We start from the raw sequence: 24,630 nt of genomic DNA, 5'->3' as shown, positions 1-24,630 counted from the left end.
CACTTCTGCCCAGCTCACCAACCACCTGGGAGGGGCCACTGGCATTGTCTTAGTCCATTCAGGCTGCTATAACAAAAATACCATAAACTAGGTAGCTTTTAAACAACAGACATTTATTGCTCACACTTCTGGAGAATGAGAAGTCCAAGATCATGGTGCTGGCAGAGCTAGTATCCAGTGAGGACCTGCTTCCTCATTCATAGATGGCTGTCATTTAGCTGTGTCCTGTGGTGGAAAGGGTGGGGGAGCTTTCTGCGGTCTCTTTTATGAGGGCACTAATTCCATTCATGGGGCTCCATCCTCATGACCTAAAAGCCCTCTAAAGGCCTCACCTATTAATCCCATCACATTGAGGGTTAGGATTTCAATGTATGAGTTGGGTGGGGGTGGGGGGGACACAGACATGCAGTCCATAGCCAGCATGTAAGTAGAAAGGGGATACTTATGCTAAAATGCAGAATAGTCCCAATAGTCTCCTAGCCCACTAGGCTGAAGCTTCCAGAGCTGTATCGAGGTCCACCGTCAACAGCTCCTCCAAGAGATGCTGAGCGTCTGCTGGGTGCCAGCCCCGCTGGCCCAGGTCTTCATTGGAACACTGGGCTAAAATGCATTTCATTCAAAAGACTGACTGCTGGGCTGCCACTAGCCTCACGTTGAAGTGCACCGTTGATGTGAGTCTGAGGTGGTCCAGCAGGACTGGACTGAAACTATCACACTGGTGATGAGAGAAAGAAGAAAGAAGGAGAGAGAAACACGTGGGCAAGGCTGCCCTGCCCACCATTAATGGAGGTGAGGGGACTTGGGCTTCTCTTGGATTCATGCATTTATGAGTTTGACTTACACTTTGTTGAACTGCTTGACCTTTTTCCCACTGAGCACATATTACTGCTTTAATTAAAATATTTTAAAATATATAATAAAAATATGGCCCCCAAATTTTTTCAGGCAAGACAGCTTAGAAAAAACCTTGTACTCTCTCACCCCTCACCCCTTTTCTGACCTTCATTCAAGAAGCATTTATTGAGGACCTTCTGTTTTCCAAGTCCAAAAGAGAATGACGTAACCCCTGCCCCCGGGGACAGAGCACTAGAGCAAGACAGACCCATAACCAAAATGTTACCACAAATGGGACCTAAGTTCACAAAGCTGGGCTCCTAGGATTTGTGCAGTTTAGTGGGTACCGGTTACACTTGGGTTAAACATTAAAAAAAAAAAACAAAAACTACAGAGCCAAACACACGCGCATAATATTAGCAAATGAATCACCCTCCCTCCATCCTCAGGTCCTGTTGATTTTACATCACAAAGACCTTCCTGCCCGGGGCCCCGGCCTCGGAGTCCATGGCGGTGCCCATGGTGCTGCTCAGCCTGGTGGAGCAGCTCGGGGAGGCCGACGAGGAGCTGGCGGGCAGCTACGCGGAGCTGGGGGACTGGTGCGCCAGGAGGATTCTGCGCCACGTCCAGGTGGGGGCAGGGCAGGAGGCGGGCGGCGGCTGCCAGACAGGGCCTGGGGGGCTGGGGGGCGGGGCGACGCCCTACTCCCCGCCCCCGGGGCGCCTCCTCCGCCCGCCCGCCCCCGCCCCCGCCCCCCTCGGAGCTGGGCCCCGATGGCTCCCTTTACAGACGGGGAGACGGGGCGAGGTGCGGCCCAGAACCCTCGGGAAGGGAAGGAGGGCCCCGGGGGAGCCGGGGTGGGTGCCAGAGCCCCAGGCGCGTCAGGCAGCAGGAAGCCTGGCCGGACTCAACTTCGACCCAGGCCTCTGTGTGTTCCAGGACAGCCACTTCAAAGTCTGGTTGGAGATGACAGGTGAGTGGCATGTGCCCGGAGGATGGGAATGGATGCAGCCTCAGCCTTGACTCAGAAGCCCCACCCCCCAGACCAGGAGACGCCTGCACCCTGGGGAGCTGAATGGGAGGTGCTGAATTGTTGGGGGTGGGGACTACTGACCCTGAACCTCTAGAAGCCTCACAGCACCAAGCTGGCACGGAAGATGGCCAAGGCCAAATCCCAAATCTCGCTATCAGAGAATGAACTTCTGAGATTCCATAATTCTGAAATTTTCTCCAAATGTAACTGTTATTACAATTTTGTTACACACTTTCAGGACCCATGCTCTCAGTTGCCTGTGACTGGTTCATTGGGTCCTTGTGCTGTGCACTTGCCTCAGCATGACCTCATGTTTTTCGAGGATTTGAGAAGAAAGGTTTCAGTAGTATGTTTTCCACAAGGAAGTTTGTACTGATAAATGGAATAGTTATAAATGGAATATTTCCTGCCATATCAAGAAACAAAGGATGTCACAGTCACCAACGATTGCAGCCCTCCAAAGTGAGCCGGAGAGCCCTGAGGAAACTCGGGAGGTGAAAACACAGGATACTGGCCCCAGAGAGCTGAGGTGCATATCAAAGGAATGATTTCAGTGAGCCCAGACTCTTGCATCTTCCCAGACAAAGAAAAGCACTAAATTCCTTACCTTGAGAGATCTGGTTTTCTTTATTTAACAATAATTTTTTGATGTTCCCAATTACCTGCCCTTCGTTGCAAAACTCCTATATATCCTGGCTCCTCCCCTCGCCTGCTTGGAGCAGTTTCTCAGAGCCATCTGAAACGCTGTCTCCCGGGCTGCAGCCGTCATTTTGCCCCAAATAAAACTTAACTCGCAACTCTCACGTTGCGCATTTTTTAAGTCAACAGAACCTAGGATTAACAGTTTGGTCTAATCTCAAAAACCCATTGTCCTTAGTCACTGAGAACTGTCGGCATCTATAGCGGTTCTTGTGACAAGATTTCCTTTACATTTTTTAGCAATTTAAGCATTTTGTAGAGTCTGGTTTGAAGTTTGTTTAGTTGAGACCAAACTGTTTTGAGAGCCTCGTTTTTCTCTAAAACTTGATTCTTTTCTTCATACCTTCAATTCTTTATTATTTCAGGATCAGAGATGATTTATCAAAGACAGAGTTGTATACAACTTTGGAGATTTTCCTTCTGGAAAATCTTACAAAATGAGAATTCCCCATAGGACTTTTTCTGAAAACATTCATGACCTAAATGGAATCAAACAACTGAGTACTAAATTCCATTCTTAAAGTTCTTTTACTCAGTGCAGTGAATGCTGTGCTGGTACACCGAACCACTGAATGACATTATTATTCTGTGTTGTATTATTATTTAAAAATGCATAAATATTCTGTATTTTATATTCTTTTAAATTTATTTTAATTACACAAGCAAAACATGGATATAAGCTCATTTCAAAATATTAAACAAATAGGGATAAAATAGAGGCCCTTTTAGCCACTCTCTAGGCCCCTCCTAATCCCCCCCAAAGGATTCTTCCTGACATTTTCTGCACATTTACATGCACATAGATACATATACATGGGAGAGTTTCTCATGCTATATGACTATTCTGCAACTTACTCTCTTCATATAATTAAGCATGCCTGGGATAGAGGTTGTAACTACAGCTCAGTATTCCACAGCACAGGTGTAGCGTGGTTTGTTCCCTTCTTCTGCTCCTTGGTGCACAGTCAGGTGTCTTGCAGGGTTTTGGAAACAACGCTGCATGGGCAGCCTGGCCCCATCACACAGGACAGGACGGATGCTGAGTCGGGTAGGGCGGCACTAGACGGCTTCAACAAAGAGTCCACCAATAACGTGGTGGTTTACGGAAGATGGAAGATTATTCCTTGCCCACGTAAGTCTGAGCTGAGCGGTCCAGGTTGATGTGGCAGCTCTGCTCCATACAGTCACTCAGGGACCCCAGGTCCTTGCATCTTGTTTATTCTCTCTCCTCCAGACCAGTTTATATGCCCCCCCCCACACACAATCCATTGCAGACCAAGACTGTGGTAAAATGCAATAAAGACGTCATGGCGATGTTGAATTGCTATAAAAGCTTCATAACACTTCTTCCTGATGTCTGTACTAGCCTCATCATGGACCACTAACAGACAGCTAGTGGCTGAGCAGTGGTCCAGGGCCCATGCCCAGGAGCTCGGCTCAAGGACATTGCCTTGACTGCGGGGTCAGCTCCCGCAATGGCACACCCGCGCTCGGGCACCAGTGAAGTGAAGGGGCCACCACACCTACCCCATAGGAGGCTGGGAAACAGTCTAGCTGAGCTGCCCAGCACCCAGGAAAGACAGCCTCGGGTGGGAACAATGAACAGCCTCCCCTACAGATACTCAGAAGTGGCATTTACTGAGTTCAAAGGGTATGGGCATTTTAAAAAAGAGATACTGTCAAACTTCCCTCCAAAAGAGCCTGTATCAAGAGTATATAAGAGTTCCCATTTCCCCCCACCCTTGCCAACACTGATGGGAAAATGGTATCTCCTTCTTATCATTGGCATTTTCCTGATTACTAATATAGTCAGGTTGAACATCTTTTCAAATATTTATGGGCCATTCACATTGACGCTTCAGCAAACTGCTTGTTCATATTCTTTGTCTTTTTTCCTTTTGACTTGTAGTTCTTCTTATATGCTTGACATTAGCCCTTCATCTGTTATACATGTTGCGTATGCTTTCTTCCACAGTTATTTATTTTTAACTTAGTTTATAGTACATTTATTGTGATGCAGAAGTTGTATTTTTTATCCTTATGCTGTCAGCTGTTATCGAGTTTTCCTTTTGTGGTGTCTGCATATTTGCTTAATAACATCTTTATCCAAGGACTAGAAAGATATACTCTAGTTTTCTTTTTATAAATTTGTTTTTATAGTTTTACTTTTTATAGTTCTGGTTTTTATGTTTATATTTTTTTAATCATTCAGGAATCTCTGACACATCATAGACAATCATTGTTTGTCAACTGAATGAAAGAATGGATTCAATGCATGGATGGATGGATACTAAACTGCCAAGTTTTCTGGGCTGTGTTTCTGGAATTCCTGTTGTTCCATCAATTAGTATGCTGATTCTTGCATCAGTACTATACTGTTTCAATTACTATAGCATCATAGTATGTTTTGATATCTAATAAGTTCTTTCTTTTAAATTTATAGGCCAATCTTGTGCATTTCTCTTCAGAATGAATTTAAGAATCAGCTCATCAGTTTCTATTAAAATCCTCTTGGGATTTTTATTGGGGTTGCATTGAAATTATAGATTAATTTCAAGGGAACGAACATCTTTAAAAGTTGAGTCTTCTATCCAGGAACATGGTATATCTCACTATTTATTCAGGCCTGCTTTTATGTCCTATTATGAGTTTTTATATTTTCCTTCACATCTGTCTTACACAGTTTAATACATTTTAGTCCAAAGAATTTTATAGTTTATATTGCTCTTGGGATCAGGAGTTTTTAAAATATTACATTTGTTAATTGCTAATTGCTGGGAAGATAGAGCTTGTGAAAAGCTCTCATATGAGCTCTAATGATTTGCCAGGCAAAATTTTCTACTGCTGCCAAACTGATAAGTGGAAAAAGGTAGCTCACTGTAGTTTTAATTTTGATTTCTCTTATTTAGAAGTCATTTGTATTTCTTTCATGTGAGCTGTATTCATAGCTTTTGCCCATTTTTCTATTGAGTTGTTGGCATTTTTCTTACTATTTTGTAGGTACTATTTACATAATGGGAAAGCTAGTCCCCTTGTCTCTGAAAGGAGTTGCAAATAATTTTCCCTACTTAGCACTTTCCTTGGACTTTGCTAACGGTAATTTTTGTATTAAAGAAACTTCTTTGTTTTTATGTATTTAATTAGGATCCCTTTTCTTTTTTGGCTTCTGAGGTCTAAGTTGTACTTTAAAAGTTGTTCCCTCCTCCAACATTATATTTTAAATGTACCATTGTTTCTTCTAGTAGTTTTATGGTTTTGCTTTTTTAATCTTTAAATCTGATCCATCTGAAATTTAGTTTGCTGTATGTTGTGAGGTAGGGATTCAACTTTATATTTTTCCGAGATGGCCACCTAGGTGTCCCAACACCATTTATTGAGTAACTCACTTTCCCCTGAACTGAAATAACAGTTTTATCATATACTAAATTCTTATTTCTATTTGGGTGTATTTTAGACTTTCCTTTTTTTTCTATTCTGTCATTCTATTCATACACCAGTACCATACTTTTTAAATTACTGTACCTTTATTATGTTTTAATATCTGATAGGACTAGTACCCCTCTCATTAGTCTTCCTTTAAGAATATTGATGGCTATTTTCACTCCTTTAGTTTTCCATAGTAATATATGAGAATCACCTTGACAAGTTCCAACAAATTATATCTTATTTTGGGGATAATTTTTCATTTATAGATTGATGTAGGGAGATTTTGCATCTTTATGAAGTTAAATTTTCCTGCCTGAGAACATGGTAGACCTTTGCATTCATTCAGGACTTTTTTTATGTCCCAGAGGAACATTTTAAAGTTTCTTTTCATAGGTCTTGCATATTTCTTGTTAAGTTCATTTCTAGATATTTTATCTTTTTTGTTAAATAGAGTTTTTTCTTTCATTATGTCTTCTAGTTTGTCATTTGTCTAAATGATTCTGTACCCAGCCAACTTAGTGCATTCTTCTTAACTCTTTGTAACATTTTAAAGTAGATTCTCTTGGATTTTCCAGATATAGAGGCATATCATCTGCAAATAGTCATCATTTCAATTCTGTTTTGTAATGTTTTAACCTTTCAAATTGTGAAGTACAACACTGATGCAGAGGAGGGTGTAAATCATATATGTTTTACATGCATTTCCTGAACTTTAAATAAAGTGAACATGCTTTTAGGGACTTCTCTGGTGGTCCAGAGGTTAAGACTCTGCGCTTCCACTGCAGGGGGCATGGGTTTGACCCCTGGTTGGGGAACTAAGATCTCACGTGCCGCGTGGCACAGACAAAAAAAAGTGAATATACTTTTATAACCATCCCCAGATCAAAAACTTAGAGTCCTACCCTCTGCCCCAGCATGTCTGCTCGAAATCATCTCCCTCTCCCTCCCTAACTTCTACGGTAACCATTTCCCAGCTTTTCATCAGAGTTTTGCCACCTGAACATACATCCAACCATAAATAATGTGCTTTAAGTTTTCCTCTTTTAAAACTTTATATAAATAGAATTGTAATTTATGTATTCTTCTGTGTCTTGCTTATTTCACTCAGCACTGTCTTTAAAATTCGCCCGTGCTGTAGTATATATAGAGTTTATTCTCATATTTTGGTAGGGTATTCCTGTGTATAACTTTTTATTTATTTATTTATTTACTTTTGGCTGCGTTGGGTCTTTGTTGCTGCACGTGGGCTTTCTCTAGTTGTGGTGAGCGGGGCTACTCTTCGTTGTGCTGCACGGGCTTCTCATTGCAATGGCTTCTCTTGTTGCAGAGCATGGGCTCTAGGCACACGGGCTTCAGTAGTTGTGGCACACGGGCTCAGTAGTTGTGGCTCACAGGTTCTAGAGTGCAAGCTAAGTAGTTGTGGCACACGGGCTTAGTTGCTCCACGGCATGTGAGATCTTCCCAGACCAGGGATCGAACCCATGTGCCCTGCACTGGCAGGCGGATTCTTAACCACTGCGCCACCAGGGAAGTCCCTCCTCTGTATAACTTTACCATAGCTTATATATCCATTCTATCCTCGCTGGATATTGGATTTGTTTTCAGCACCCAAATGCTATGATGAACCATTGTCTCAGTTTCCTGTGACTGTCTTAACATAGTACCACAAACTTGGTGGTTTACTACAACAGAAATTTACTGTGTCACCGTTCTGGAAGCCAGAGGTCCAAGATCAAGGTGTCAGCAGGGCCATGGTCCCTTTGAAGGTTCTAGGGGAGAATCACTCAATCTCTGCCCCTGATCACATGACCTTCTCCTCTTCTGTCTATCCAAATCTCCCTCTGCCTTGCTCTTACAAGGACACTTGTCATTGCATTTAGGGCCCACCCAGCTAACCCAGCATGATCCTATCTCAAGATCCTTAACTTCATCACACCTGCAAAGACCCTTTTTCCAAATAAGGTCACATTCACAGGGTCTGGGAGTTAGGATGTGCACATATCTCTTGGGGGCTACTGTTGAACCCATTACAACCACTTACACTTGTTTCCTGGTGCCAAAGTACATTAAGTTTCCCCAGAGTTTGTATACTTGGCAATGAAATGTTGGCTCATAGAAGTATGCCTTCAATCTTCTTACAAAATGCCAGCCTGTTTTCCAACACACATTCCCGTCAGCAGTGTATGAAATTAATTTTCCATTGCTCCACAGGTTTGCCAACTCTTAGAATCGTCAGACTTTTTGGTTCCCACCAATCTGGTGGGTGTGTAATGATAACTCACAGTTCTGTAATGACAAATGAAGTTGAGTACCTTTCATATGCTTGTGATTCATTCAGTTTTCTTATAATGTGAAATAAAATGTTCAAAACTTTGACCCATTTTTATACTGTTATTTGTCTTTTTCTTGTTATTTTGTTCCTTCTATCTTCTAGTTATGAGAATGTTGTCAGTGATGTGTGTTTCCCTTCTCTTCTCCAAATCTCCCATCAGAATCTCTTATGTGGCCCACCCTAACTGAAACCTATAGGAAAGGGAATTCTGGGAAATGTAGTTCGGGGTACTCAAGATGACAAATTACAAAACCACTCCAATCCCATTATTTAACTCTCCTCAAATTACTTAGTTTGCATGCACCATCTGTTTCCTGTCAGGCCACTGACAGATTTAGATGAGTAGTATTTTTTAATCATTCAATGAAACATTACCGAATTTCCATCATGTTGTTGTCTTTGAACCCTGGGTTATTTAAATGTGTATTTCTTCATTTCTAAACATGTGGAGATTTTCCTAGTAATCTTTTTGTTATGAGTGTCAATATGCCCAGAAACACAACTGTAGGTGCACAAGTTGGGCCTATTACTCTCTGCAGTGAGTGAGATGCACGTCATGGGGAGCTGTGGGGTGTCTCAGAATGAATGTACTAGAAAGAACCTATTGTAATATTTGGGCTTTAGTTGGGTGATTTGGGGGAGAGTCCAAGGAACTGAGGGATTGCTTTAGATGCAATCAGAAAGCAAGGGCAATTCTGTGACTGAAGATATCAGTAAATCTTCTCTATAGGGAGATCAACTACAGTGAGTCTAAAGCTGTGATTGGGAAAGTCAAGTAAGAGGGAAATGTTTGGTATCTGCAGGTTGCACATTGACCTTGGTTTTATCTGTGCTTAGAAAAAAATCATGAAATGGCCTTGCTTCATCTCACTTTATCATGGTCTCAGAGTAACCTTGTCTAAGCTTGGTATTCCATGAGAAGGTTTACATCCAGTAAAAGAACAGCATGGCCTGGCTATGAGAGCCAGGCCAGCTTACAAATGTCAGGGGCTGCTGTTTTGCTCTTTTTTTCCTTTCTCATGGGTTTCTAGCTTAATTACACTGTGGTCAGAGATCATGCTATGAATAATTTTGATCCTCTGAAACATGTTAAGACTTGCTTTAGTTCCAGTATGTGGTCAGTTTTTGTAAAGTTCCCTTGTGTGTGCAAAACAATGTGCAGTCTGTAGTTGGGTGCAGTGTTCTGTACACGTTCACTAGATAAAGCTGCCAATTACTGAGAGAAGTGTGTTAAAGTCTCCCAGCTCCACATATGAATTATTCTTGCTAAAAAAAAGAAAAACTTGAACCCAAATCTGGTCAGCCCTCTAGATCCAACTAACAATTTACAGGAAATAATAAGCTCAGAGGAACTTGTTAAACTACCCCCACAGGGATGCAATCATCAACGTACAGACTGTGGGAACTCTACAGTACAAACAACACAGTTTTCTCAACAAATCAATTGCAAAAAAACCCAAAAGAGCTAGAGGAAGAACCTGCAGATTAAAAGACACTTGAAAATAGGGCTTCCCTGGTGGCTCAGTGGTTAAGAATCCGCCTGCCAATGCAGGGGACACGGGTTCAAGCCCTGGTCTGGGAGGATCCCACATGCCACGGAGCAACTGGGCCTGTGTGCCACAACGACTGAGCCTGCGCTCTAGAGCCCACGAGCCACAACTACGGAGGCTGTGTGCCACAACTACTGAAGCCCACGTGCCTAGAGCCCATTCTCTGCAACAAGAGAAGCCACCGCAATGAGAAGCCCGCGCACTGCAACAAAGAGTAGTCCCTGCTCACTGCAACTAGAGAAAGCCCACGTGTAACGATGAAGCCCAACGCAGCCAAAAATAAATAAATAAATTTATTAAAAAAAAAACTGAACACACAGAAAATCTGAAAACTATATAAAAAAAAAGACACTTGAAAACATATCATTCCACTTGATCTCAATTTGTTCCTAATTCAAACAAAAAAACTACGTATAAAGAAAAAATGTGAAAAAGGAGAATCTGAACACAGACTGGATATTTGACAATAGACAGAATTGTCGTTAATTTTTAGTGTGATAATGATATTATAGTTATGTTAATAGAATCCATCTTTTAAAGGTACATACTTAAAATTTATGCAAGTGACAACCCATCACCTTTGCTACATCAAAATATTTTATAATCTTGATGCTGTTATAAATTAAATATTTTCCATTTTTATTTGGAAATCAATTCAAACTGACAGAAAAGTATCCAGAATAGAATAAAAACAACCCATATACACTTTAACCAGATTCACCTATTCTTAACATTTTGCCCCATTTACTTTATCATTCTCATCCTCTCTTTCTATCTTTGCTACTAAAAACAAGAGTCCTGTCCATTTGTTTATCCATCTATTTATCTCTTTATTATGGGTGTGGACTCACAGGTTTCCATCTTTCAATGTCTTATAATTCATTACTCTCCTTACTTATTTGAGCACTGCCTTACTTTCTGCCCCAGTTCTGAGATTGGCCATTTCTCTGAGGAGCCCTGGTTTCTTTTAGTAAAGAACGATATTAGGGACCAAGATCTCGGTGTTGAGTGTATTAGTTGCTACTGGGCTTTTTTCACTGGAAGGAGCTAAGAAACATATTCATGTACTTATTACTACACACACATACATATTTACATACACGCATACACATACATGTGCACATATGCATGCATATACATCTATACCTTCATTCCACATTCATCCCCCTGGGCTTCTTATTTGTCTTCCTCTGTTCCTTATCTGTACCTCTCTTATTCCAGTGAGAACCCTTGCTCCCAACAATGACACATTCAGTCACACATTTGCCCCAGCCTGTAATATAGCAAACTTGCTTCACACTTCCACTACCATAAACAAACCTACTAAGAGCTTGGGCCTCTTGGCAGTCCCCCTTGGCCCAGCAACCTTGCCCAATACTGAGGGTAAATAGTCAAATAAGCTTAAAAATAATTTTTTAAAATAGTGTTTATGAGTTAGTGTTTTATTTCCTCCTCAATGTGGTTATAATATTCAGTTGACATCCAATCAGGTTCGTTTGTTTTCTGTTTTAGGGTTTTTCCCCCCTTCCTATCCTTATTGATTTTATTTCCTGAATATGAAGAACATTACCATGATCATAAAAGTCAAAACTAATCAAAAAGGCATACTCAGGGAAGTAAAGCTCCCTCCCATACCCCTTCTGCTCCATTTCCCCCACCTCTTTCAGATAACCAACTTCTTTGTTTTCTGGGTTATCCTTCCTGTCTTTGTTTTTATAATGATTAGCAGGTGTGTGTATATTTCCTTATTTTCACTTCCTTATTGTACAAAAGGCACCATACTACATATTCTCTTTGCACTTTGCTTTTTCCACTTAACAATAACTCCTGTAAATCACTTTACATCAGTGCACAGAGCTCTTCCTTGTTCTTTTTTTACAACTGCATAACACTCTATTGTGTGTATATATCCTAGTCTCTTCAATCACTCTCCTATGTTTAGACATTTAGGTAGTTTCCAATATTCCAATATTTTTCAATTACTAGTAAAGCTGCAATAAGTAACATTGTACATATGTATTTTCATATTGCTAAAGGTATATCTTGAGAGTAGATTACTAGAAGTGGGATTGCTGCATTGAAGGATAAATTATATACATGTATATATAATTACTGCTTGTTGCTGCTCCCTCCCTCATATGTGCTATCTCCTTTGCCTGCTTTATCTTACATATCACATACCATCATCTGATAGTCTATACTTTTATGGTTATTTTCTGCCTCCTCCCTCAAGAGTGTAAGCTCCATGAGGGCAGTGACTTCATTTTGGTCACTAACTGGAATATAACAGAATGAATGAATCACTGTGCAGCATTTGATCCTATATTTAAAACTTATTTACATGTCTTATTAACATGTCTATTCTCTTCCTGATGGATGTTAGGATTGTTTCCAATTTTGCCCTATTATTTTTAAAAATGCCTCAACGAAAATCCATGTATATGTCTTCATGTATACATAGACAAGATTTTCTCAAGGGTATAGCACCAGGAGTAAATTGCTGAGTCATACAGTGTTCATTCTCCTTTCACTTGTTATTCTCAAATTGTTCTCCAGAATGGATCTATCAATTTACACCCCCATCAGAAACGTAAGAGAATATAATTTTCCCTACGCCCTTGCCAGCATTTGAAATTTCTTTGGTCAACTTGATGAATAAAAATGGTACCTTGTTGATATCTTAATTTATATCCCGATGACATCTAATCATATCTAATATCTTTCATAGATGTGTTGGCCATTTTTATTTCTTCTTCAGTGAATCTTCTGCTTTTATCTTTGCCCATTTTTCTGTTGGATGATTTGTCATTTTCTTCCTGATCTGTAAGAATTTTTTATGAGGTCTTGAAATTAATTCCTGGTCTGTTTTATACATTGGAAATATCTTATTCCAGTCCATCATTTGGTTATAAACCCTGTTAATGGTGACTTTTATCAACACAGTTTTTAATTTCGATGTGGTAAAATGTGTATTTGCCTTTGTGCTTTTGTGTCTTACTTAAGAAAGTTTCAGAAAATTTCCTACTACAAATCATTTGTCTCATATTTTATTTTAATGGTATTTGAATTTTGTTTTTCACATTTATATCTTTAACTCCACTGGAGGTGATTTTTGAGAATAATGTAAGGTAGGAATCTATTTTCTTTTTGTCCATGTGGAGCGCTGAATTTTCCAATCACCATTTATTGAAGACACTCTTCTTTCCCACTGGTTCGTGATGTCATATACCAGATGTCATATACTAGATATGTAAAGGTCTCATCCTTTTTCTGTTCCATTCATCTGTCTATTCCTGAGCCAATACCAGGCTTCTTTAATTACCAGAGCTGAAAATGTCTTGATATCTGATAAAGCAAGTACTCTTCTTTGTTCTTCTTTTTAAAAATATTCTGCAAAGTCTTTATTCATCCATGTTAACTTTAGGATCTGTTTGTCAGGTTTTTACAAACCTATTGGATTTATATTTGATTCAGAGATTAATTTGTAGAAGAATTGTCATGTTAGCAATGCAACACCTTCTCCTTCATGAGTGTGGTATATCTCTCCATTCACTTAGGTAGTCTTTTCTACCCTTCACTTAAGTTTGATAATTATCTCCATAAGGGTGTTGCACATTTTTTGTTAGGTTTACTCCTAGATACCTTCTCATTGTTATAGCTTTGTGAGTTGTATCTCATTTGTCTCTATCTCATCTTCTATTTGGTGAAGGATAGTATATAGGAATACTAATGTTTTCTATATGCTGACCTTCTATCTGGCTACCTTGCTACACTTTTTATTAATTTTAGTAAGTTGTTCACTTATCCTCTTTTTTTTTGTAATATAGAATACATAATCCAACAGTCCTCAAATACTGGTAATTTAGTCTCCTTTTTTCTAATCTCCATCCTGCTCATTTCTTTTTCTTATTGCATTGGTTAGTACTTCAGATGCAAAGGTGAACAGTGGTGGTAGTAACAAGCAGAGGGAATTTATTCTCCATTAAGTATGGTGGCTGCTGTAGGTTTTGTGATAGCTACCCTTTATTAGGTTAAGAAAGTTGTCTTATATTCTTAGTTAGAGAAGAACTTTCATCAGGTACAGGTGTTGATTTATGCATGTCTAATCCCTTTTCTGGGTCTATTGAGATGGTAATATGATTTTTCTCCTTTAATCTGTTATGCAGATTATTGTTTGCCATTTTTTTTTTCTTGATCACTCTTGTCTGAAGTTTGCACATTTTATTAGTCTTCCCAAAAAATCAGCTTTTGGTGGTGGTCATCGTTTCTGCTTTGTTTGTTATTTCATTATTTGTTTGTGGTTTCATTAGTTTTCACATTTATCTTTATTATTTATTTCACTCATCTTTCTTTGGCTTTGTTCTGTTGCTCTTTTTCTAGCTTCTTAAGCTGAACAGTTGCTAATTCAGTTTCATGATCTCTTCTTTTTAAATAAATGCCTATAAAGCTATGCATTTTCCTCCACAAACTACCATAGCTGAATGCCACAGATTTTGATATATATCAAAATTTTCATTTCAAGATGTTCAGAATTTTCTATTACCTCTTTAATGGATTATTTGCAAGTGTGTTTTAAATATTTGTAAATCTATGGGAGAGGGTTTTTTTTTAGTGATTTCTATTTTTGTTGCACTGTAGTCAGAGAACATTTTCGAGGAGACTGTGGCCTAATGTGTGGTTGAGTTTTACAAATATTCTCTGTGTGCCTGAAAAGACTTCTCTGTTGGGCACAAGTTTTTGTGTGAATTTATGTGTGCACATTCACATGTGTCTAATATATACTTATTTTTATGTTAGATTGTTCTTATCTTTTGTAGATTTGGCCATTTCCTCCAATGACTGACTTTATAAGTTTCAGAGATAGATAGATAGATGATAGGTAGGTAGATAGATAGATAGATAGATTGATAGACTACATTGTTAGAAAAGGAAGGCTAACATAGCAGTTAAAAATCATAAAATCTGTATTGGACTAAGAATGCCAAATCCTGGATCCTCTCTATGAGTGACTTAATTTGTTTGTGCCTCGGTTTCTTCATCTGTAAAATGGGGATCACAATAGTACCTTCCTCACAGGATTTTTGTGAGCACTAAGTGATTTAATAGTATAAGGTACTTAGAATTGTAAGTATCTGCGATTAATAGTTACACATAGGTTAATTCATTTTTTTAATGTCCAAAGTAGATTGTTTTGTTTATCAATATAAATGCTTCTTCTACCTCTTATTTGCCTTTAATTCTATTTTGTAAGATAATTAACATTATAATAGTTCTTTTCCTTTGGTTAGTATTGAGTTGGTTCGTCTTTTCTTTTCCTTTATTCTCAGTCTTTCTTAATCACTTTGTTAGATGTATCTCTGTTTTATCTATCCAATCTGAGACTCTATTTTAATCAATTATTTAACCTACTTACCCTTATTGTGATTCTTGAAATATTTGGGGTTTACATCTTATTTCATATGCTGTTTTTGTTTTTCCTTTCTTGTGGTCTACTGGATTGTTTACTTAACTTTTCCCCTTTATTTTCCTTTACTAGTGTGGAATTCATACATTTTGTGTCTATTCTTTTAGTAATTATCCTTAATTTTAATATACATGCCTTAATTTATATCTTTTTTTAAGAAAGATTAAGGTCAGTCACCATCTCTAGCCTCTTTCCAATCAAGATGAGAACTTTCATGCATTTTAATATCCCTCCCTGCCCCTACTTCATCCTTAGTGTTGTGTAAATTTTCACCACCCCTCCCCAATACTAATTTACATTTTTCAACATCTTTTGCCAATTTATTTGCTCACTATTGCTTCTCCATACAACTCTTTACAGGATAAGTTTTATTCTTACAAGAGTACACCCTTTAGTTGTTGTATAAGTAAAGACTATGTTTGGATGCTTGTAATAAGGAGTCTCAAGTCAGCAGTCCAAGATTAGCCCTGCCGCTCAAGGACTTTTCAAGGACCCAGGTTCCTTTTGTCTCCTTTTCGTGTCATTCCTGAGCATGTGGCTCACGCCTTCATGTTAGGAAGATGGCCTCTGAACCTCCTGAATGGTGTGAAAATTCCTGGCATAAGGAAGGGAGACAGTTGAAGAGCCAATATGCATGTCTGACTCTTTCCAGCTGAAGGTTGCTGAGTAAGCAACTAACAGTAGCTGCCACAGTAGTTCTTTTAGATTTGTCTGTGGGTAGAACAATCCCTTAAGCTTGGTACATCTGGCCTTTCCTTTTGAGTGAGAACTACACGGGGATGTAGAATGCTAGGTAGACAGCTTTCTTCCATCAGGACTTGGAATTCCTTTATTGTTGTATGATGCATACTTACTATCAATCTGTCTTTTCTCTTGAATGAATTTGAAGATTTTATCTTTGTCTTTGATGTTCTACACTTTCACCACAATGTGGTTGAGGATGTGTTTTGTCTTTTTTTTTTTAAACCTTGTTTGGCTCTTGGTGAGCTCTTAAAACTTGAGAACTTGTATCTTGATTCAAATCTGGAAAATTTTCAACCATTAGCTCCTAGAATATTTGATCTCTCATACTGTTCTTTCTAATTGGATATCCTATTCCGTCTTGGAGGGTCTTGACTGATCATCATTCATGTCTCTTTGTCTCCCTGTGCTATGCTTTAGGGTCAAGAAGTTTCTTGTTCTATCTCTCTGTTATGGACTGAAGTGTTTCCCCCCCACTCCCCAAAATTCCTATGTTGAAGTCCTAATCCTCAATACCTCAGAAGGTAACCTTATTTGGAGACAGGGTCTTTACAGAGGTAATCAAATTAAAATAAGGTCATTAGGGTGGGCCCTAATGTAATGACTGGTACACTTATAAAAGGGGGAAATTTGAACACAGACATACACATAGGGGAAAGATGACGTGAATACACAGGGAGAAGACAGCCATCAGCAAGCCAAGGAGAGAGGCCTGGAACAGATCCTGCCCTCAGAAGGAGCCAACCCTGCCCACACCTTGATCTTGGATTTCCAGCCTCCACAACTGGGAGACAATATGTTTCTGTTGCTTAAAACTACCCAGTTTGTGGTTCTTTGTTACAGCAGCCCTAGCAAACTCATAAACTCCCAAATCAAGAGTTCTCTTCAGCTCTGTCCGCTCTGCTACTTGACTCACCTAGTGAGATTTTCTTCCATTGACCATTTTAAATTTCTAAGCTCTTACCTTGGTTTTTCATCTGTATCTTCCTGCCTTTGTTTTATGACATCCTGATCTTGTCCTATGGGTGCTGGTCCTTCCTTTATCTCTCTGAAATGATGGAGGGCTCTCTGGCAGGGCTTTGGGCTTCTTGGTGTGTTTTATGGTTTTAGTCTGTGAGTTCATCCTCAGAAGGAATACTCTCCCACAGGAGTTCTGAGCATGGCTGATGCCTGGCTGGTCTGGCAGTTGCTTTGCTAGTCTCTTGACTCAGGAGAGTACCCACCTCCCATGCAGGTGATGCTTATTTCGGCCGTACATCACACATGATGCTGGCTTGGTGTTCAGTATTCCCTGTCTAAACTATTCTCATCTGGCTTCCATCCCCAACTCTTGTCCTGGTCATCAATGGCCTCCAAGTTATTAAATCCAATGGACACATTTATGTCCTCATTTCACTCAGCCTCTCAGCAGAATTCAACACAAGTGGCAACTTTTTCCTCCTGGAAACACTATTCTCTTGGCTTCTGTGACACCACACCCTCCCAATTTTACTTTCGGCACTATTTCCTACCATTCTCCCCCATGTTCACTCCATTCTGGCCTCACTGACCTCCTTTCTGTTCTTGCCACAGGGCCTTTGCACTGTTTCCTCTACCTGGAACTCTCTTCTCCCAGACAAAGGGCTCATGTCTTAGATTGCATTTCCCAGAGCAGACCCTGAAATGAGGATTTAAGTGAAAGTAGTTTATTTTAAAAGTGACCCCATGAAGGCCAGTGGGAGAATGGGAAAGTGAGGCAGGGAAGGAAGGATGTCAGCACTGGGTATGTTATCAAGCAAGTCACCACTGTGGACAAGTGAATCTCACGCCTGAGATGCAAGGGAGCTGAGGTATTTATCCTGCAAGTCTCATCTGTCATTGCTTGAGGGCTGCTTCCAGGCGCATTGACCCTTGCACCTCCAGATGAGAATGCAGCCAGCCAACACCTTGATTACAGCCTGGCAGGATCTTGTACAGAGGACCAGCCAAGCCCAAATACCTAACCCAGGGACTGGGAGATTAAAATGTGTGCTGCTTAAAGCTGCTAAATTTTTGGTCACTTGTTATGCAGCAATAGAAAACACACACCTGTTGTAGAGAGTCGAATGGTGGCCTCCCAAAAGACATATCCACGTGGAACCTGTGAATGTGAGCTTATTTGGGGAAAAGGTGTGATTAAGTGAAGGATCTCAATATGTGATCATTCTGGATGAGGGTGGACCCTAAATCCAATGACTAGGGTCCATATAAGAGACAGAAGACAAGACACAGACACAGAGGAGAAGCCACGTGAAGATGGGGGCAGAGATTGAAGTGATGTGGCCACAAGCCAAGGAACACCAAGGATTACTGGCCACCACCAGAAGCTGGAAGAGAGGCCTGGGACAGATTCTCCCTCAGAGCCTCCAGGGGGAACCAACCCTGCCCACACCTGACCTCAGACTTCTGCCTCCAGAACCGGGAGAGGATGCATTTCCATTGCTTTAAGCCCCCCAGTTCATGGCCCTTTGTTATGGCAGCCCCATGAAAGCCATACCCCTGTGAGTGCACCAAGCAGTAGTGCCTGGGGCAGAATGCAATGGAGCTCCCTCCAGAGTCCAGTAGGGATGGGAGTTGAATCGGGCTTGATCCTGAGGAAAAGGAAGGCTTTGAACAAAGGAGAAGCGTGAGAGAATGGCGAGTTCAGCAGGGTGGGGTGTGTCCATCCGAGAGGCGGTGTTCACTCTGGTGACTTTTGTGTGCAGAAGGGTGGGGGGATGTTGAGGAGCTGGGGCCAGTTCTCCTGCCGGACTTGGCCTCTCGACTGGGGGCAGCAAGGGGCCACTGAGCGGCTTTAAGCAGGTGAGGGCAAGATGTGAGTGGCATTTGCCAAGGACCCCTCTACTGCTGGGTGGAGTAGAGTTTGGAGAAGACCGACCTGGAGGCCGGGAGAACCACAGGGGGCAGTCCCCATGGTCCAGAGGACAGAGGGCACCTGTGAGCTCAGCCTGGAGCCTGCTAGACCGAGAGAATGTGAGGCTGACAGGAGGGACAGAGCCCTTTCAAGACCAAAGAGGGGCCTCGGATTCACACACAGTAGACTTTGCTTCATGCTCAATAACCCAAAGGAAGCGGGAAATGCGACCACAGCAGGAAACCAGGCAGTATGGGAGTTCCCCCCGCCCCCGCCTGTTTGAACCATCAGGTGGTTCCCAATGGACCGATCAATCCATCAGCTGTCCCTTTTAGGTGACTGCAGTGGCCCTTCCCTCCACAGGCTGTGATTCTGAGCTCGTTGGACCCCAGCTGGGCCAGGACCTTTACAGTCCTTCCCAGTTCCTGAGTAAGCATAACGGAATTCTAGGTACGAGGGACTCAGCCGTTGCAGGGATTGAATCTTCTAGGCCAGCTTCCCAGTTCTTACATTCCATTCGGATTGTGCTGCAAATCCCAGCAGAAAGCAGAATTTTCCAGAGGGGGCAGACTCTCCCCTGGCTGTGCTCCCAAGGCTTCTGCACCTCCTGTACTGCTGCGAGCCCCTGTAGCCAAGGCCAGTGGACTTGTGGTGGCCCCCAAAAGATGTCTACATTCTAATCCCTGGAACCTGTGAATGGACTTTATATGGCAAAAGGTACCTTGCAGTTGTGCTCGAGTTCAGGACCTTGAGACCGGTAGACAACTCTGGAAGATCTGGGAATGCCCTAACTGCGATCATGTGAATCCTTATAAGAGGGTGATCTGAACCACAGAAGTGAGAAGGCAATGTGATGGCAGCAGAGAGAGAGTTAGAAGATGCTGCACCGCTGGCTTCAAAGATGGACGAAGGGGTCTCAAGCCAAAGATTGCAGGTGCCTCTAGAAGCTGGAAAAGGCCAGGAAATGGATTTTCCCCTAGAGCCTCCAGAGGGAGCACAGGCTTGCTGACACTTCGATTTTGACCCAATGATACTGATTTCAGACTTCTGACTCCCCCGATTGTATAAGCTCCTTAGCATAGGCTCCTTCTCAGGTCCTGGGAGGGGCACTAGCAATATCGTATTTGTAATTTTATGTTCTTTTTCTTAAAGAGGGGCCTCCAAATTGCATAAGCTTTAGGCCCCACAAAGCCTGGATGCACTCGTGGCCATGCCGAAGCACCCACTGGCACGTGGGATGAGACCCGCATGAGGGGCTCACTGTGGTTGGCAGAATTCCTCCTCTGAGCCCTCTTCTCCACAAGGCCTCAATCTTGGCCGATAAAGACTTGAACAAAACACTAACACAGTTTCTAACAGCTCCAGTCAGCCTCCCTAGAATGACCCTGGCCTCCTTAGAGTGCCGGCCTGAGAAAACTCAAGGCTGCCAAAAGAACTTGCAGTTTGTTCTAGCCCACGCCTGAAGATGGGCCCTTATCTCCCAGCCTCTGTGGGATGGCAGGAGCCTAACTTTGAGAAGCAACAGTTAGCGAAGCCGTGCAGGTTTCACGTGGACCACCCCCACTTAAAACTCCCAGTCCCCTCTGTACGGATTGGAGCGGTGTTGAGTTCACACTGGGCTCTTTTCCCCAGTGCAATAGTATATTACTGATTAACATTTGTTCTTGCCACTTTAACTAGGGTTCAGCTTTGATTTTTCTCTGACATACCCCAAGTCCCAGCCCCTGTGTGATGCCCCAGCCTGCAAATCTGATGGGCCACCACGCCCATGACTGGGTTATGTTCTAGGACGCAGGTGACTTTAAGAAAGAGAAATTATCCCCAGTGGACCTGACCTAATCCCAGGAGCCCTTTAAATCTGGGTCTAGTAGCCAGAGACCAGGAAGTCAGAGATTCAAAGCATGAAAGGGATTCAATGAGAAGGAAATTCTCCTACTGTCTTTGAAGATGGAGGGGGCCATGTAGCATGAATGCAGGCAGTCTCAGTGAGCTGAGAGCAGCTCCCAGCTGACAGCCAGCGAGGAAATGGGGATCTTGTTCCTATAGCCACAAGGAGCTGAACGTGGCCAATGACCTTGATGAGACTCCAGACTAGAAGGCAGCCTGGTGACACCTTGAGTGAAACCTGTGAGGCCCTGAGAGAGGACTGAGCCACATCATTCCTGGAACTTCTGACCAATAGGGCTATGAGCTAATAAGTGGGTGTTGGTGAAGCCCACTGAGTTTGTGATAATTTGTTACGCAGCCATAGCTAACTAATACACTTGCCAATCATGATTTGGTCCCTGGCTGAACACATGGCTGCAGCAGGCTAACACCCAAGAGAAGGGACTCTGCTCCTCCTCTTCCTGTAGATCATAGCATAAAAGTCACTTCCTCGAGGCCCCTTTTCTGCCCCCTTTCCTCCTAGACTACACTTGGACCCTTTTGGGCTCTCAGGATGCCTGGCATTTTCCTACACAGCACTTTATCACCATTTGTAATCAGTTGTTTAACTGTGAGGTGACTTTCCTGTGTCTGGACCGTGACATCCGTGAGGGCAGGGAACTGTCTGATTTGGGTTCCCGGCTCTGTCTCAGTGCCTAGCAGAGTGCCAGGCACACAGTTGGTGCTCAAGAAATGGGATGAATGAGCAGCAACGTGGGAGGCAGGGGTGCCGAGGAGGTGGTCAGGGGGCAGCCCTGAAATTCCAGGCAGTGAAGAAGGGGAGCCCGGAAGGGGCTGGGCTGGTGCTCTCTCCCGTCAAGGTCACAGGAGGGTGGAGGAGCAGGAGTGGGGGGAGGACAGAATGAGGAGGCGCTTGGCTGTCAGGGAAGGGGCAGGCCCAGGGTGTGCCCACAAGAGCAGGGAACCAAGGGGGGCACAAGCAACAGGGACACTCGAGACGCATCTGACTAGAAGGGCCAGAATGTATACCCAGGCAGAGGAACGCAGGTACAGGAAGTGACTCTGTAGGTGGGGAGACAAGAGGAGTGTGAGGTGGTGGCCCCTGGAGACACACGTCAGCTGAAGCAGGAGGTGCAGGAGAGGAGGGTGCGGGCTGGAGGAGGGCACAGTGGAAGGTCTGGGGAGGAGCACAAAGGAGACGGTGGAGGGCAATGCAGGGAGCGGGGGGTGGAGGGGGAGGCCCAGGGAGCTGGCATCGTAGCACCTACCAGCAAGAGTGGGTGGTGAGGCTGGTGGGCTCAGCTGTAGCCAAGGTTTCCAAATGGATCTCGGGGGTCCCTGGTGGCTCACTCTCGGGCCTCTAGGAAGGGGGGGTGTGGCCCACAGGGAGCTTCCCACTCCCCCACCAAACTCTGAGTTCCATGTCTGTGCCCAGAACTCCTGGCCCAGGCGGGCCAGAGCGGGTGCTCCACAAACTTCGGTGTCCTAGAACGACACCTGCTGTGCGCAGGCAAAGGGCTAGGAGCTGGGGTGTCTGGGGGAACCACACGTTCCCTGCCCTCACGGAGCTCGTGGTCATGAAAGGGAAATAGTCATCCCGCCAGGAAAGAAGTGGGGTCATAACATAATGGTTCTGGCAAAGGAAGCCTCAGTTTCCCATCGTGTTCCACATTTTGGGTCACGTGTGCCACACGAGGCCTTGGCACGAGTGTCTCACTTCCATGGAACACCCTCCTGCCCCCTACTGCTTGTCTTTCAGGTTTCAGATTCAAGGTCACCTGCTCAGATCGTCTTCCCTGAGTCCCACCCCTGTTCATCTCTATCCTATCTGTTCACTTTGGAGCACTTCTCCCAGTCCATTCTTTTCTAACGTGAGAGTGGGGTCTTCCATGAATGTCCACCTCCCTGAGTCCGTCCTCTGGGCTTTCATGTGCCCCAAGACCTAGCCTGGCGTGGGCCGGGCCTCAACGACCACTGGCAGAATAAGTGAAGGGAGGGGTTGTAAAGATGAAATGAGGTGAGCTGTGGAAAAGTGCCCAGCACAGCATCTGCTACAAAGTGCTTTTGGCATTTCCTTGAACCGTGAGATCCGAACAGAATGTAAGTTTCGGAAAGTTGGTAACCAAAGCAGTGGAGTTGAGAGCGTTTCCCATCAGGCGGGCTTTGATCACTTGACCACGTGGCTACAGAAGTTGCCTCCAGCCCTTCCTGGGAGACCCTGGCCTGAGTCATGGAACTCTCTAAGTTAGAACACAATGTTTCCATCAGCTGAGCTGCTGATCGAGGACAGATCTTGTCACCACTGGCCACCCTCCCAGACCCTGCCCTTGGAGCTGTGCTCACTGACTGAGGGCCAGTTCTCAACCTCGAGGCCTTGGAGCTCTGAAATAGAAGTCACCAAGGCAGGGCTTCTGGAAATGGCGCCTTCGGGTGGAAGAGGGGTCAGTTGGGCTCTGAGAGGTCCCCAAGGGAGGCTCTCAGGCCAGTGGGTGAGAGAGAAGTGGCCCATGCGGTCACAGGCAGTAACCGAGGCAAGGCAGGAGACCCCTGGAGACGGTGCTGTGTCACAGCGGGCTTCAGAGTCTGGGCTCCCAAATGTGGAGACACAACCCTGCCTGGGAAGGAGAGGGCACGGGCGGCCAGTGAAGGATGCTAGCATGCCAGGAGCAAAATGTATCTGTGGGCTCCTCTGTGCCACCTTCTTTCTGGTTGGGGCGCTCAGAGACACAAACAGAAGGCAGTGGCACTTCTCACTACATCTCTGCTCCCGAGGGCCCCTCAGAGACCCCATCACCCGCCCTCACCTAGGAGGGGGACTTGAAACTGGCCTTCAACGCCTCAGGCAGGACCCAGGGCCCCAGGAGCGCTGAGGAGGCCCCTCTCACAGTGCCTCTTTCCTGGTGCTGCAGCTTCGGGCCTGCCACCCTGTACGTTTCATGTCATCTTGAGAAACATGTCCTGCTTTCAGCACCAGAGAAATGGCTGCCCCCGCCCATGCGTCCTAACTTGAATCAGGGCCGGGGGAGGCCCGCATGACATTTGAGGGTCGTCAGAAGCATGCATTTTTGAGGACTCACTAACCCAGCATGGTTACCTGTGCGTTCTCACTGACCAGGATGGATGCGAAGCCACCCGGGAGCTGGTGTTACACCTAATGTTTCCTTTTGTCCTCGTGGCCTTTTTAAAAAATGTCACTGCTGTGGGACCCCATTACCCCAGTTCAAACACCTGGCACCGCCTTGGGATAGAGGGCAGAAGGGACATGGACTTGCCGTCCCGAGTTCTGACATCAACAGCAACAGTAAGAGTGTGTGGAGTCCGCCCCCTCCCCCAACATGGACCACACACGCGCGCAGCCACCCAGGTCCCCAAGCCCTCCTTGATCGCGGCCAGGCTCATGCCCAGGCAGTCCTCTTGCCCTCCTTCCTGCCTGTGTTCTCTTTCCACACTTTTCTCCCGAGGCCAACAGCCGGTCCCCTCCATGGGGCTGGGGGTAGGGCAGACAGTGCGAGGTGGCATTCACCTTCATGAAGACCTCAGCCCATGGGGCTGCAGGGCTCCAAGGCTCCGGACCTGAGCTCAGACTCACAGACTACATGGCGGTCGCAGGCCCACGCTTACCAAAGCAGAGGAGCACTTCCTCCTCGCTCTGATTTCAGGGGGCCAGAGATGAGAGCCATGAGCTAGGAGGTGACTGACAATTGGCCTTGGGACTAAAAATTAGGAAAAGGATCAAATCTTAAGCTACAAGGTTTTGTTCTAGAACCTCAGTTCATCAGAGCTATTCCGTCT

This window comes from Balaenoptera musculus, chromosome X (assembly GCF_009873245.2).
Source record: "Balaenoptera musculus isolate JJ_BM4_2016_0621 chromosome X, mBalMus1.pri.v3, whole genome shotgun sequence".
Classification (NCBI taxonomy): Eukaryota; Metazoa; Chordata; class Mammalia; order Artiodactyla; family Balaenopteridae; genus Balaenoptera; species Balaenoptera musculus.
The sequence above is the reverse complement of the archived record's forward strand: the minus strand, read 5'-3'. Positions refer to the sequence as shown.